The 16,703-nt window shown below is 36.5% G+C and overlaps 1 non-coding gene across 1 annotated transcript; it reads right to left on the bottom strand.

Moving 5' to 3' along the window:
- Nucleotides 1-870: 870 nt before the first annotated feature.
- Nucleotides 871-973, bottom strand: LOC113935250. The gene has a single exon (XR_003523989.1). It is a non-coding gene; the product is annotated as a U6 spliceosomal RNA (small nuclear RNA).
- Between the last annotated feature and the right edge of the window lie 15,730 nt (nucleotides 974-16,703).

Below are 16,703 nucleotides of genomic sequence, written 5' to 3'. Positions count from 1 at the left end.
TTTCAGGATTTTCTGTCTCTGAGATTTGCAAGTTTCACTATTATATGTCCGGGTGTTGATAAATTTTTATTGATTTTGAGGGAGATTCTCTGTGTCTCCTGGACTTGGATGCCTGTTACGTTCCCCAGTTTAGGTAAGTTCTCTGCTATAATTTGTTCCAGTATACCTCCTGCCCTTCTCTCTCTCCTCTTCTTCTGGGATCCCAATTATGCTATATTGTTTCACTTTATGGTATCACTTATATCTAGAATTCTCCCCTCATGATCCAGTAGTTGTTTATCTTTTTCTTAGCTTATTTTCCATCATTTTCTCTTCTGTATCACTGATTCTCTCTTCTGCCTCATTTATCCCAAAACTGAAAACAAAAATTAAAAAAAAAAAGAGAGAGAGAGAGAAAGAATATAATCAGACAGGTGAACAGAATAGAGCAATACACTGGATCCTGTGTGTATTTTGGTCCTTGTGTTAGAAAACTAGATCCCAAAATTTAAAGAAAAACTTATATATGTATAAGTATAAAATTAAATACAATGTAAGATAGAATATAACCATAAAAATGAAATTTACAAGACAACAAAAAAAAGAGGAAAAAAACAGAAGAAGGAATATAAACAAACAGATGAACAGAGCAATACACTATATCCTGAGTGTAATTTGGTTGGTTTGTTAGAAGAAACTACATCTCAAAATTGTAAAGAAAGAAAAACTTATATATATACAAAAATAAAATTACATACAATGAAAGGATAGAATGTAACCGTAAAAATGAAAATTGAAAAAGATTTTTAAAAAAGAGTTGATAAAATTAGAAATTGGTTGAAAAGGAAAGAGGAAAAAATTAAAATTGAAAGACTAAAGAATTGTGGAGAAAAAAATATGGACCGCTTCATGAATTGGCATGTCATCCTTGCACAGGGGCCATTCTAATCTCTGTAACATTCTAATTTTAGTACATGTGCTCTGAAGCGAGCACAGAATTTAAGTTCTTATTACAGTTCTATTTACTTTTTTTTTTTAAGTTATAGGGAGGTTTTTTTTTTTTTTATCACGTTCCTACTGGGTAGTTGGTTTGGGTGCTTACCACATTATAAAAATTAACTTACTAACTAAAAAATGTGAGCCATGCCTAGATGAATGAGAGTGCATGATGAACAAGGATTATGATGAATCCAATCATATGTTCTTGAGATAGTCCTTTCATCACCATCATCATCATCATCATCATAAAAGGAGGACTTTGGTGTTCTGATTTGCCTCAAAGAAAAGCCTAGACTAGGCAGAAGAGAGTGGATAGGTAGCACTTCTGTTTATTACCCTATTATTTTCTTAAGCATGGTTTTTGATTGAAGATGGATCTTAGATGATTCAGTTTTATATTTGTTGGTGGGATCTTGGAGCTCAGGCAACATAATGTAGCAATGATTAAGTCTAGTGGCTATTGGTCAATTCTCTGTGTTTGCATCACAGCTCTGCCACTTACCATCTGTATGATCTTGCGTAAGTTACTTAATCTCTTGTCTGAGTTTGCTCATCTGTGGGAGTGATAATCTCTTTCTCAAAAGGTAATACTTATCTCAAAAGATTGCCTCGAAAATAAATAAGATAATATATTGAAAGATGTCTGGCACATAGTAATTAACTCAGTAAATATTAATTGTTGTTATTGCCAATACTAATAATATTCTATACTGCTGATCAAAAGCAAAACTACTGTTTTGGAAATAAAATTAACGAATGATAAGACTTATGCCATTATTGAAATGTATCAGAGAAAGTGATACCAATTTTCCAAAGCTATCGTTAAAAAAACCCTCTATAATATTCTCATAGGTCATGTCATTATTAAAATGTGGCCTCTAGATGTGTTTATAAGTGTGTCTTGACATAATTCAAAATATGATTGACACAAACAGAGCACAGTGCTCTGTTGAATGGAATTAGTTAATTTTAACTACTTAAATATTGGAGAATTATTTAGCACTGCTGAAATAATAAGTACCTGTGTCATCATAATTAGTGTTAATCTCCTCTTCTTGGTAGATAACTATCAAGTTCATAATTCTTCTAAGGTCTGTCATGATTCATGATAATAAAACCATGACCTTATTATATAGAAGGGTAATTATTTTCCTCTTCACTCTTGCAAGTGGGCAATGATCCAATTCCTTGAAAAAGAATATAAAAATATCTAGCTGGAAAGTAAAAAGAAAGTCCAAGACTCATTTTTCTCTTATACATTTAAATTGCTGTCTTGCTTGATTCTGGCAATGATACGATAGATGTAGATTTTGCAAGCATATTAATAATTGGAGGCTTATCTTAAACTCACAGAGCTTAAAAGACATATATCCATAGAACCAAAGGCAGATGTAAAGTTAATCAAAGGCCTGAAGATTCCCGCTATTTTTAGCCGAGTTTTTTCAATGAGATTAAAAAGAGTTCAATAATAATCAATATTTCAAGAGTTAATTCTAAAATCTCCTTGCTCCTCACATAAAGAATTACAACAAGAGCACAAAACTTCAGGTGATCAAGTAGAAAGATATCAAAGTTTGAAGGCATATTAAATAAACAACTGGGCTTTTATTTTTTAAAGAGTGGCAGGTTATACTTTCTTAGGTGTGGAAAACTACATATGAATACTTTCAGATGGAATTATAACTGAGGAATTTATGGAAGTAAAAGACTTGATGTAGAACAAGATCTTCTCTTAAGAACAAATTTTAAATAAATCTACTTTAATTGAGCTTGCATTGGCTAACCATTTTAGTCCTCTCCATAGTTAGGACCCATAACTACTTGAAATTATACTTAAATTATGCAGTTGTCTTGGGACCTTGAAGCTGGGAGAAAATAACTTTCCATATGTTATGAGAGTACCATGGTTCCTCAAAAATCCTAAATAAAACTCTGCCAAGTAAGAGATGCATCTTGGAATCTACCATCTACCATTATTTTTAATTCTAAAAGCCTTTAAATAAACTTTAAGTTTGCTTAAAACAACCTATTGTTGCAAGGTTTGTGGGAAATGGTATCTGTCCGTCTATTAATCAATGGATTGATCTTATCTATTACTGAGGCCACCAGCTAAGCCTAGCACAGAAGCAGTCCAGTTTTATTTGAGTTACATTGGTAAGACATGAACAACAGTTAGGTTGTATCAGATCTTTAGATCGATTCGTCATTTAAAGTGAAATCTTTCATTCACAAAACAAAACAACTGTGTAGGTGTCAGTGGCTCTTAACCAGAGACGGTTTGCTTCCCACCCTTCCAGGGAATACTGGGAAATGTTTGGAGACATTTTTTGGAGACCACTGAGGGGTGTACTGGTGTCCTCTTCTGGGTACAGGCCAGAGAGGCTGATAACATCCTACAATGTACAACAGACCCCAGAACAAAAACCTTTCCGGTCCAAAATGGTCAATAGTGCCAAGTTTGAGAAATGCTGACACACATGAATCAAAATGTATTCGAAGCCAAATTTAAACTGATTTTACAGATCCACTTTTCTTTCTTTCCATTAATGTGAATAATTGTTTATCACATTATAGATAGCATGCAGTACCTAACAGATTATTGACTAAGGCTGTTCTTAGGTTTAAGCTACAGACTAAAATAAACCAATTATTTTTGTCTCTATTAACTACTTAATTAACTGAAACGCTGAAGAATAAATGTTTTCCTAACTTAAGAAAATAGCATAATGTGGAAATTATTTAATTTATTCAATTATAAAAAGATTTCATTATAATTTGTTAATCATTTTTTATAGATTTGTTTATTTGTTGGTTGGTTTGTTTCCTTATGTTACTTTCATGGTTTGAAATTGAAAAAGAGACTCTGATATGCAAGATTTTATCTAGAGTGTTATATCACTGGAACACAGAGAATGACTTCCTCAGATCATAATGGAATTATCTGGCTGATATGACTGAACTCTACATATAAATTCAAAATCAAGAAACAGGCATTAGAATTTATTGCATGCCAGTCTTGTGTTTTAAAATATGCTTTCTCAAAATATTGCAGGAGATGTTATTGAGAAAAAGTCTTCTATTCTTTAAACGTGTTTTCAAAAGCTGTGCTATAAGATTTTTTTTTTTTAAGATTTTATTTATTTATTTGACAGAGAGAGAGATATGAGAGCAGGAACACAAGCAGGGGAAGTGGGAGAGGGAAAAGCAGGCTTCCTGCCAAGCAGGGAGGCTGATGTGGGGCTCAAGCCCAGGACCCCAAGATCATGACCTGAGCCGAAGGCAGACGCTTTTTTTTTTTTAAAGATTTTATTTATTTATTTGACACAGAGAGACACAGCGAGAGAGGGAACACAAGCAGGAGGAGCAGGAGAGGGAGAAGCAGGCTTCTTGCGGAGCAGGGAGTCCAACATGGGGCTCGGTCCCAGGACCCTAGGATCACGACCTGAGTCGAAGGCAGATGCTCAACGACTGAGCCCCCCAGGCGCCCCCGAAGGCAGACGCTTAATGACTGAGCCACCCAGGCACCCCGCCATTAAGATTTTTTAAAAATATCTATCAAATACATTAAAAACTTGTGCACTTAGTACTGTTTAGATATCAATCACAAGGCTAAGCAATAAGATATTATGGAGGTAGATGTAAAAGAAGTAAAATACTCTCTTGGCGTTTACATACAGTTAGCAACCAAAAAATTAAAGTATATGGGACAATTTTGAGTAGCACAGGATAGCATTTCATTCAGTACCAAATTTCATCATAAACCAGAATTATAGTTGTTCAGAAAATAACATGAACAATATATACAGAAAAATAAAGAAGACTTCACATGTAGAGTTGCCCTTGGACTAAGATGCGAAAACACGAATGAGATTTGCATAAGATCCAAGGCAAAACATAGGCAAGGTAAAAATAAAGATGTCAACAGGGTCTAAACAAAAGACAGGAGAGAGGAGAAATAATGTGCTTTCTAACGTTTACTTTGTTTTTTTTTTTTTTAAGTTTTTATTTAAATTCCAGTTAGTGAACATACAGTGTAATATTAGTACTTTGTTTTTAAAATAAGACAACACCCCTATCATTTTCTTTGCTTTCCTCTAGAAACAGACAGACAGACAGACAGGCAGACTGATATAACGGACAGATAGATAATCATTTCAGTAATTGCATCAGTTTGTCAAAATGAAATTATTTATTGGGTCGATAATTTTGAAGGGCTATTATATTTGTGTCTAGCAAGTAATCACTCTCAGTTTATGTATCACTCTCGGAGCTAAGATGTTCAGCTGCATAATTCAAAGTGTTATATCCAGTATTGTGTTAGTATTATAAATACAATTTCAGCCAGATAAATTAGTTCTTCTGATGAAAGAAATTAAAATTGCAGGTGTTTGACATAAATGTATAACACATTTTTTTTCATTTGATTAGTCTTAACAATTATTACGATTATTCTTATGTAATTGTGTTATATTACCAATTTATTAATATCTACCACTTACTTAGGCGTTGCTGTGTTACACCCTGCTGAAAACAAAATTCAACTGAATAAATTTTAAAAATCTTATTGACTTTATTTGGTGATTCATGAATTGGGCAGTATCCAATTTAGCAGACAGAAGAAAGCTCTGAGGAGCTGTACAAGATGAAAGACTTTTATAGGCAAAAGGGAGCATGAGTAAGGAAGTTGTACTAAGCAGAAAAGTAGACTGGTTATTGCCAGGTTATTTTCTTTACAGGGGATGGCAGAGGTTTATCAGCAGATTACCTAATTAGTGTTGGTCAGGTAGTTCCTGATTGACTGGTTTACGATTCCATTTCTAGGGGAGCCCAAGCTGTAATTAACTTAAATCTCAGTTTGGTGATGGGTGCTTAGCATTAGCAACTCCATTTTGGACCTGTTGTCTTACCTTTAACAGACCTCTTTAAATGTAATCGGGGAAAATAAATATTGCAATATAAAACCATGTCTTGCCTTGTAAGCCTGATGGCCTATGTAAAAATGAGGGCTCTTTTGTCCTCCTGAGAATCTTTGATAAGAATGAATTTGTAAAGATGGGCTGTGCTGACTTTGGTATAATTGCCACTTTTTCCTGCTAAAAGGCGAAGAAGAATTTGGAATTCTGGTGGGTGATGAGGAAAGATGTGGGAAGAAAGAAAAAAAGTCTGAGCAATTTGGCAGGAAGCGAGACAATGTGTCTTGGAAATGGCCCAGAAAAGTTTTAATTACAAAATATCTAGTATGCACTTTAAGGAGTATTCATCATCACCTATGTCATCATCATCTTCTCTTTAATTTCTCCAAACCCATCTTCCATTCCCCAAAATGCATTACATACTCACAAATTCCTTGTGGGAGTAATTTACATAATAGAAATAAGGGAAAAGACTGGACTCTACAGGTTGGAGAAGCAGAAAGCCCAGGGTAAGGTGAGACAGTCCCCCACATGAACTGGAAGTGGAAGCAGGAACTTAGATTCAAAGCTGACCAGGAGATGGTAGTAAGTACTCTGAGAATTTATAGGAATCATAAAGAAGCTATTGGACCTTCCTCAATTTACAAGATAAAAGTTTTTGCTATGCTCATCTAGATATTTTGCTTATATAGTCACCACAGAAAAGAAATGGATCACACATATACAATCCCATTTAATGTCATGTTTGGAATCAAACTGTTTCATTTGATACCAAGTAATGTGAAATAGGAAATCTGAGCGATCCACCCTAAAGATCCAGCTCCAGTGAGACTTCCCCACAGAAGCATTTTCAAAGCTCCTGTTTCCCTTTCTCTCACCAAAAAGTATTGAATCCTTTCTCTTGTGAATTCCATGGTTATAAGTGAATTTAATAAAAGTTATTTATACATCTGCCCTCTCCTGCAGATAGAACTCCAGCTTTTCTCCCTTTGCCAGGAACATGAATGTTGTTTATCAATGTCGAATGCGTTAATTCACTAGTACCACTGAGGAAGGAAATGATAATCTTCTGGTGTTGTTATGTTCTTATAATTCCCAATGCAGTTTCTTACCTATATCAGGTATCCAATAAAGGCTTACTATATGCATAGAGTAAGATATGTAAGATTCTGTTCAAGATTCCTCTTACGTTTTTGTTCTGGGAAAGCTTACAGGCAAAGTAGCTAGCTATCTTTCCAGTGGGATTTGAAAGATGCTAAATGTTCATCGGCCATGAAACTCTCTTCTCAAAGGTTCAGCCAAATGGTATGGTAGAAAAATGTGGTGTAGCAGATTTATTAGCTGCCCGACCTTTGGAAAAGCACTTGAATGTTGTAGGTAAATTGAGAATGTAGATACTCTGGAGGATCGTTGTGGATTTAAATCTGATAAAAATATCTCCTATTGCCTAACAGAGTTACAGGCACATGGAAAGGATAGCAACACAATTTAATCCCCTTTTCTTTCCCAACATATACAGAGCTCTTTGAATGAATGTCAAGACATTTCAGAAGCTCCCTACGCGATTTTAACGTATTTCTAACATAGCCAGTAAACTCAAGGACAAAGTCTGAAAAAAACAAGTCATAGTAGCCAGCTGTCACGTAAGGACACAGCTGTAAAGGAATGGGGAATAGTACGGTAAAGTTGTGCAGAGTCTAAAAGAAAACCTGACTCACTGTTCGGGACAGCAGTAGGTGGTTCCTGGTTTCCAAGGAGTCAGCATGCAGACACTGGCACCAAGCTAAGAGGAAGTATGTGATAAGACACACACACACACAAACAGGTGACTGTAGAGATAAGGTGATAAGTTATTAGAGACAGCACTATTAAACAGAATATCAAAGCACATGATTTTTTTTTCCCCCAGCTTTATAAACGCATCCTTCCTTTGTCTCCTGAGCCAACCTCAGGCTCAAAGCAGTAGTTAACTTAGGTTTAGCATCCGTCCGGCATTTACAGGCATTACATCCCAAGTATGACGAACAGAACTGCCTTCCTGCTCCTTCTGCACGTGGAACCGGAACTGCAGTTGAAGGGAAGGGAAAGGTAGGATGCTAGAGAAAGAGGAAAACAACAACAACAACAAAAAACCCCCCAAACCACGCCTGCCACCCTTATGCCTTCGCTCTCCTGTCTCCACTTCAAGTAATTTCCTGCCATAAGGTGGAGCTATATCCTATGGAGAGAAAAGTATTGGCTATAAGATCTGGCAAAAGTCCACTTAGATCATTTTTCACTTGGCTTGTGATTTGTGATTTTAAGAAGTTAAAAATGCATGGCAGCCACCCCCCAAATCCACCACCAACTGATGTAGAAAGAGTTGTTATCTTGGTGCAGCATGGATTTTAATGTGGCGAAAAGGTGTGTGAAGGCAAGCAGGACCCTGTTTTTTAGCTTATGCTGTAAACATGGCTTCAGGGGAAACTCTTTGAAGTGCTGAGATCTGAGGTGGCGGGTTTTGCAGCCCCCCTGAGGAAGTACAGAGAAACCACAGGTATCTGAGAGTGTTTCCTCTTGAGTAAATCATCCTGAGCATCAAACAGTGTGTTGACAAACAAAATAAGTTTTTTTTTTAAAGTGTTTTATTTAAAAGAGTATATTGTGTTGAATAGCATATTGCTAGAATTTAAGATGCTCAGTTATATTAGCTGGAAGAGAGGTTTTGCTCTCAGTTTGTGCTTGTGAGAGGTATGACCATGAAAACCCCCAACTGTGTTATCTGTAAAACCCTGGCATCTCCACCCAAAGGAAAGAACGATCCCCTGAAGAGAGAAAGCACTGCAGGGTTTCCTGATAACACATCAAGGGTAATCTAGATAAAGGAGAATGGCTCAATAGGAGTGTGTGTTGCATGACTCCCTGGGCAGTGCTCTTCATCTGGAAATCAATTAAAGGGCAAGGTACACCAGCTCATAGTCAGTTTGGGATTTCCTCAGTAGAAATTTGCATAGAAACCTTGTAAACAACTAAAACCTATTGTAAAAACCCAAAGATGGGGTAGGTCTTGGTGGAGAAAAACTTCTATCCAAAAGAAACTGACTAATATTGGGAAATGTTAATCGCCAAAAAAACATCATCTAATGTGCACCTCTGTTTTTCTGTATTGGTAACGCAACTCATTTGAATGTGTGCAACATAAAGATCACTTGTAATACATTGCTTATTACCTTCCTAGGGAAGGGAAGCAGAATTTGCCACCCCAAAATATGCATCTTGGGCATAAGGATTATCTTGAGCTGGTTATTTTTAAGAAACTGCAGACACAGGAAAAGCTCTGAAAACTGAGTAGAAGTTATTCTTTTGTAAGAAGACATTTACATTTATAAGGAAAATCTCCACTTGTAAGGGTGTCTTCCTCTCTTTACCAGGAAGAGAAGGCTGACTAAAACTTTAGAAACGCTTATCAGTGGAGAAGGTAAAGACCTAAACCTGCATTAACCACCTTACTCTTGTTCACTGTGTTTTTCCTGACAGCCTCCCGTATGGGACTCCACCCCTCACCCCCACCTTCTTTTGTCTAGCTGCAGATGACATTCAGGGTGGTGGCCTGGGCCCTGTTGGGGAGTTCTTCCTTCTGGGATCCCACCTACGTATGTAGGGGGTATACATGTTATTAAACTTCTGTTTTTCTCCTGTTAGTTTGTCTTTTATAGGGGGTCTCGGCCAAGAACCCAGAAGATTAGAGGGAAAAAAAAAAATACTTTTCCCTCCCTATGCTAGAGTCCTGTAAGATGTGTTGGTATTACTTCATCTTTCCAAATAATAAAATCAACGCTCTCGAGATAGCAGGTTTCCCTAGGAACCAGTCAGGACAAATAATGTCACTACTTCTACTTAAATGTTCATGCCAAATACGGCACTAGATACTTTATATGCACTATCTAATTTAATTCTCACCGTTATCATGTGAAGATTATACTCATGACTTTCACTTTACAGTTTTAAATACCTGCCCATAGGCAGCCAACTACTTAGTGGTGGAACCAGAAATCCAAACTCAGCAAGTGTGATGTCCAAGTTCTCAAACCCCTGCGTGTTCCCTTGAAGACGATTTGTTCTTTGGCTAGTTGTTCAACCACTGTTATTTATATTCCCATGCTTTTGTTTATAGGTTAGCTATCCTCTTTCTTGGAAAAGCTCACTCATGGGGCAGGATCCTTATGTATCTGATTCATCTTTGGTTCTTCATAGAGCTTTGTGCATTATAGTTTCTCAAAAAAAAATTCTTTTGAATATATAAGCCATAGTCCAGCTGGGAAACCTGTACACACAATGACTCATCCTTCTCATTTATATAATATCCCTCCTCTCCCACACCTATTCTTTATTCTTTCTTTTGTATTTTCATTTTGCCCTGACAAATGCAAGTTTGGTTTTCTTAAAATGCACTTTCGTTGTTGAAACAGAGCTCTCACCCTTTCCCACAGGCTTTTAGTCTTATAACTTTGAAAGTCTTTCTGCTTTCTCTCCTACAAAACACACCTGTCATGGCTTTGCCTCCTTCACTCCCCTGAGTCTCAGAGGTACAGACGCACTCTGTAGGGGTTGTCCATCCGTCTAGAGCACCTGGGGTTTAAGGTGTAAGCAATCTGACTGTAATTGCTTCTTCCCAGCAGTTACTTTTTGAAGTGGCGAAGGGGGACATTTGCTTGGTTCTCTTTTTCCATCTACATAAATAGGTATTGGAGTCAAATCCAAAGAGCATGGCGTATTTATCTAGAAATAAATGTTACCCCCTATGATGAGAGTTTTTAGCTACACTTTTGTTTGTCTGACTCTTTTCTTGGCTTGTTTCACTAGAAACTTAGTTCACTCTTTCCATTTGCATGTGATCTTTTGATTTCTCTGGATGAAATAAAACAGATTTTCATACTATCCACGTTTTTTTTTTTTTTTTCTTTTTTCTGTTAGATCTCTGTGTTGAATTGATCCAACGCATCACTGCTGTGTTGGACTCGACTACTATTTCTTAACCCGTTGGTAGAAAGCATTTCAGATATTCTCCTTTATTATAAATTTTTTGTTCCCTCAAATCTCCTTATCAATTTTTGGTAGAGAAGAACAGATGTGATAGTTTTCAAGACACAGAACGGATGGACCTGTAAGTATATTTAACAACTTTTTGTTCAAATTGTGTTTTCCTTCTTCTTTATGCAAAGAATAGTATGGCCTCAACTCTCAAGGAACTCTTATACGAGTAACACAGTATCTTCACAAAAATTTCAATGCAGAATTTCCAAAGTTTAAAGACACGTATTGAGATAAAAATCAAGTACAATACATATAGAAAGTCAGATAGTGAGGTGGGCTATAATGTGTTCCTTTTCCATCATGATTTGCTTAAAATACCCTTGAATTCTGGTAGGTCCACTCAGGTGTCATGGAGTAAAGATTAGCGCATGCTCTACTGCATGGGACAGGTCATATATTAGCATGTTCTATGAGAATATCATTGCCTCTGGAGAGAAAATAAGTCAATGCATATAAAAATCAGTGTAATGATGGAACGGCACAATGATCCCAAGTGATCTAATACAAGTTAAAATCTTGAAAAAAATTAGGAAATGGCATACATCTCATAAGCTGCTGAAAAAAACTTTGTCACTGTCCCAAAGTAAGACTGGAATTGTATTCATTACGTATAATTTATAATAGAGTGTATCAGAGTTTTAGTTCAATCTCTCTGTTATTCATATTTGCTGCCAAGCAGTGCATGGACAAAATGGAGATGCATTGATTTGAATTATTTTTCTTTCCTTTGAAAACACTGATTCGCTCTAATAGCCTACTTCCCTCACATGCTATCCTTACACTACTCTTATCAATTGGGCAACTGTCCAATTTATCATTTAAATCAGTATTCCTTTAGAAATGAAAGTGGGTACTATTAATAATTACACTAAGGCAACAGGTATAAACTGAGACTGTCTTCGGAAAACTGGGACACGGGATCCCCATTCTTAGAGCATAGCTCTGTAATAAAGTCACACATAATGTCAGTGTGTCATTTTTCAAAGTCTTGGTGACACTAGACCTCATGTCCTGTTATTGTGATTACCAAGATAAAACTTGCAGGAACTGGAAATGCCATAACAAATCCAGCCCATATTTTTGTTATGATGATTTGGGGGGGGAGGGGCCTTAAAATCTGGAGAATCAGAGAGAATCTCCAATTAGAGAGAATCTGGATGTAACTAGGAAGAGAGGACAGAGGGTTGTTTGAAAGGGCGTTCGTTCATCTGATTCCAAGAGGACACACTTCCAGCCTCCTTTGAGAAGTCAACAGGATAGGGAAAAAGAACATTGTTCTTAGATGATTTTGCTACTCCCTGAACAGCTATTCCTTGGTCTCCTGTATTCTGTAACTATGCCCTGGGTGATCCCTGGGTATTCCACTTAATTGCATGCCATTTCATCCTTGTTCAGTAATTATACTTGTGCATAGTTATGAGTAAAGTGATTTTCCTATATATGCATTAAAGTTAAATTTTGCTCCTGGGGTTTAGTGCCTGTGCCTTCTAGTGGCATCAGTAAGGAGCATGTGTGCTTCTTCCTGCCATGTGTGAGAGAAGAATATGGTCAATTATGATAGTGAAATTTACTAAATGTGATGATAAACACTTTTAAAAAGCAGCTCAACAAATGATTATAGATTTCACACTTTTACTAATTGCTTCAATTTCTGACTGAAATAAAAATCTTCCACTTGCTTTAGTAATGTGGGTTGGATATCTCTAGAAAATATTACAAATATCCTTGAAGTATCTCTCACTGTGCATCTCACCCTTTTATTCCAACCTTTTTATTCCTATAAATTGACTACTATTTCTAACTTTCCCTATAGAGAAAAATTATATGCAGGGATAAGTATGATCCTATATATATATATATATATATATATATATGTGTGTGTGTGTGTGTGTGTGTGTGTGTGTGTGTGTGTGTGTGTGTGTGTGTGTATATAGAGCTATCCTAAATGTCTTTCTGATCAATATTCTCCATTATTTCCCAGAAATTTTCAGATTTTTTAACTTTAGGATGAAATGCAGATTTTGTTTTCATTTCTACTTTCTCACCACTTCACCTAATTAATTCTCCGCTCAAGCACTGCTATCTCAGGGACGTTTTCCCTGATGTTTCTCCCTGTCCCCAGATTAGCTTGGTTATTTTTTCTTAGACTCTCTCAGGCTGCACCCTACTTTTCCATTATAAGATTAACCACAGTGTATTTTGGATTTATGTTTAGTTAGTGTAGGTCAACTATACTCAGCAGAATGTAAGTTTCATGATGTCACGGAGCATGTCAACTTTGCTTGATGTTTTACTCACATTAAAGCACTCTACATAAAAAAATGTTTGAAATCCATACGAAAGAGAGGATTAGAGGAAGGAAAAAGGAAAGAAAGACCTTTCCTTAAGATTCCTTCCAACATTCTGAATGTTAATGATTCCATTGATCAGTGATGATTTCTTTGCAGCTAAATAGGGATATTTAGCTCCAGACTGACTTGTCAATAAGTGAATATTATTTGCTCTGTATTTTAGGGGAGTCTTTTATTACTTGTTGGGTTTGCCATGTGGAAACCAAACTTTGCATTTTCCTGTGTTCTTAGCTTTCTTCCTTATTATTGCTTTTCTTTCATTCCTCTCCACAGGCTCCTGCCCAAACCTTCAATATCATTGTTCATGAGTATCTGTTTCATAGAGGTTGACGGAAGGCAATGAGAAGACTGAGGGCTTCATACAGTATCAAGCGTGCAGGTATAATAATACTATTATAGAACAAATGATACTTTACTATCTCAATTGGTTTATATACCTGTGTGTTCCCATTAGCTAATAAGCTACTCAAAGAAAGGTGCTGTGCTATGTTTGTTTTGGATATATTTCTTTAGCTTTTTTGGGCCTAATTTCTATCTTTTCCATTCTGCTCTGGGCTCCAGGAGGTTTCTGCTTGGGTTCGCCTGGTGGGAAGGACCAGCAGGAGATCACAGGGTGAGGGCACGGTGAGACGGACTGATTCCCTCACTCCGGAATGATGGCCCATTCTATCCAGGGATCTCTAGATTCTGGCCTTTAGGGCCATGGCTGGAAAGAACACCCCACAGTTACTAGCTATGGGGCTTTACATCATTCTTTATCCTTTAATCAATTCCTTTTCTTTGGCCCTGTCGTAATGTACTTTTCCTGAATTCATATTTGTTTCCTCAGTGCCCAGCACAAGTCCTACACTTTTGTTGAATGAACAAATTAATTTTTATCCAAAATTCTTTTTTTTTTAAGATTTTATTTATATATTCGAGAGAGAGAGAGAGAATGAGAGATAGAGAGCATGAGAGGGAAGAGGGTCAGAGGGAGAAGCAGACTCCCCGCTGAGCAGGGAGCCTGATGCGGGACTCGATCCCGGGACTCCAGGATCATGACCTGAGCCGAAGGCAGTCGCTTAACCAACTGAGCCACCCAGGCACCCTTATCCAAAATTCTATCTTACAAACCATGATTTTTGCTTAACTACCACTGTTTCAGAAACAGCAGGAATCCAAAGTAGCCACTGGAGCATCCTGTGAACAGTGACAGAATATTAAAGTGCTTACTTGAGGCAACCTTTTCTTAAAATATAAATAAATGTTAGTTCCTAGACCATATCTTAATTGTGTGGCCTTAGAGAGAAAAGACACACTCTTTCTGAATTATTCTTTGAATATTCTTTGAAAAGGTGGAACTTACTAAATTGCTTAAGTCTGATCCATTGCTAGTAATGTAACTAATAGTTGACAACATTTCCATCTTGAATTTCATTGAGGGATATCTTGGAAAGAATATGCAAGTAAATAAAAAAAGAAATGAGTAAAAGGGCAGTTTTGAACACTAGTTCTCTTGTTTGTGGCACGTAGTAAGTTGGATGTAGTGTTATGTTTTGGTCATAATGAGGGTACTTTTCAACTTTTTCCATCTATGAGCCAAGTGGAGTTGCTAAAGAATGACTTCGTGACCACAGGAACCAGAACTTTGGCAGAAAGAGTTTGAAATGTCCCTTTCTAGTTTTATGTTTCTTCACATGCTCCTCCTCTGAATATAGTTCTTACCTTATTCTGTTTACTAATTAAAAAAAAAAAAAAATTACTCGGGTGCTGAGTTTTCTCCAGATACGCATGCATTTTTGGTTCTGCAGCCATTAGGTATTTGCCATTATTTGAATTTCCCACAAACTATAATAGATATTTTCCCCTCTTTATATTTCCCCACTACTTTGGTAAATTCCTACAGTGTTACATGTGTATTTAAATGTAGAGAGCAGCAATATATTAGAAGAGAACCTAGAGTTGAATGTAGATAAGGATAGCAACTGTAGTTTGTTTCCCAGGTGCTCCCAGATAGGAAATGACTTCCTTGTGATTTTACAGTGGGTCTGAAAACATCATGTGTGAAAAAGTGTGGACAGAGTACACGCAGCTTTCTTTGGTTTCATTTCTAAGGAGAACAGCTGTAATACTTCAGGACTATAAGGAAGACAGTGTATCGTGTTAGTTCCTTCCACAGTTTTGCTGTGCCTCAGGTAAAACCCAGAACAACCTACCATTTGTTTCTGGTTCTCAGGTTCCTCATGAGTAAAAAGTGGATGACCATAAAAATACTCCTATGGCTGCCGTGAGGATTAAAGAATTTAATGTAAGTAAAGCCTGTGGAATATTGCCTGGCCTTTAGTAAGTGCTCCAAAGATGTTTATATTTTTATTCTGAAGTCCCACCGTATTTCCTGGAGCTTTCAAAATACATGGATATTTCTGCTTTCTATTTAAGTTGTTTTGCAAAGACCATATCATCTGTACAAGATTAAAAAAGGGAAGGTTTCATATTCTGTTCATATCTTCCATACAGTATGCATCTACTACCGCAATAATTCTTAATTTATCATGGGTGCAATAAATATTTGTGCATAGAAGAGATGCATTTTTTAAGGAGCATTTGTAAACTTTATGTAATTAGGAAAACTGATGACTTTGAAATTCTCCATTACTTATTTCTAAAATAAAATAAATTTTATTTTGCTGAATGATAACAATACAAGCTGTAGAGTTTCAATTAGCCCTTGGAAAGCAGGACTATTTTCATGAAGTGTGAATGTTGCCTGAGAATGGAAATTTTGAAAAGAGGAACTTAACAGAAAGTTAAGACTGTAAAAGGGAAACAAGACTGAGAGGATTAATCAAACCACAGTTCTTTAAGTGTCATCCCAAGGTGACCTACCTCGTAGGAACTAGCACTCAAGATAGAGCACGGCAAAAGAACATTCCCTTCCCAGGCTGTTCTCCCTGTGGTTAGATAAAATGAAAGGAAGAAGAAAATATACACATTTTACAACTAAGACTGTCTGAGAATCTTTGCATAGAGTAATAAAAAGAAAACTGGACTCTCTATGTGGCCCTGGGGGAGCTGTTTCTCCCTTCCCCATATGTTAGGGAAAACTTAAAAAAAAAAAAAAAATTAAAGTGCTTTTAAACAAGATAATCTGTTGAGTTCTTTACAAACCTAATAAACTTTAATTATCATCATTATGTTTTTTCTCATTGGGGATGGACTGCTTTTAAATTATTTTCAATTATTGCATAACCATTATGCTTCCTGAACAAGCAAATAGAGGCATTTGTTAGATGTTAAAAACAATTAGCTTTGATTCTACTATTCGTGCATGACAAAGGACAGTGTTTATGAGTTAGAATTATAAGGACTTTGCCACACATTTCCATATTGCTCTGAAGACAGTGCTTTG

Source organism: Zalophus californianus, chromosome 13, assembly GCF_009762305.2.
Source record: "Zalophus californianus isolate mZalCal1 chromosome 13, mZalCal1.pri.v2, whole genome shotgun sequence".
NCBI classification, from domain to species: domain Eukaryota; kingdom Metazoa; phylum Chordata; class Mammalia; order Carnivora; family Otariidae; genus Zalophus; species Zalophus californianus.
The sequence above is the reverse complement of the archived record's forward strand: the minus strand, read 5'-3'. Positions and strand labels throughout refer to the sequence as shown.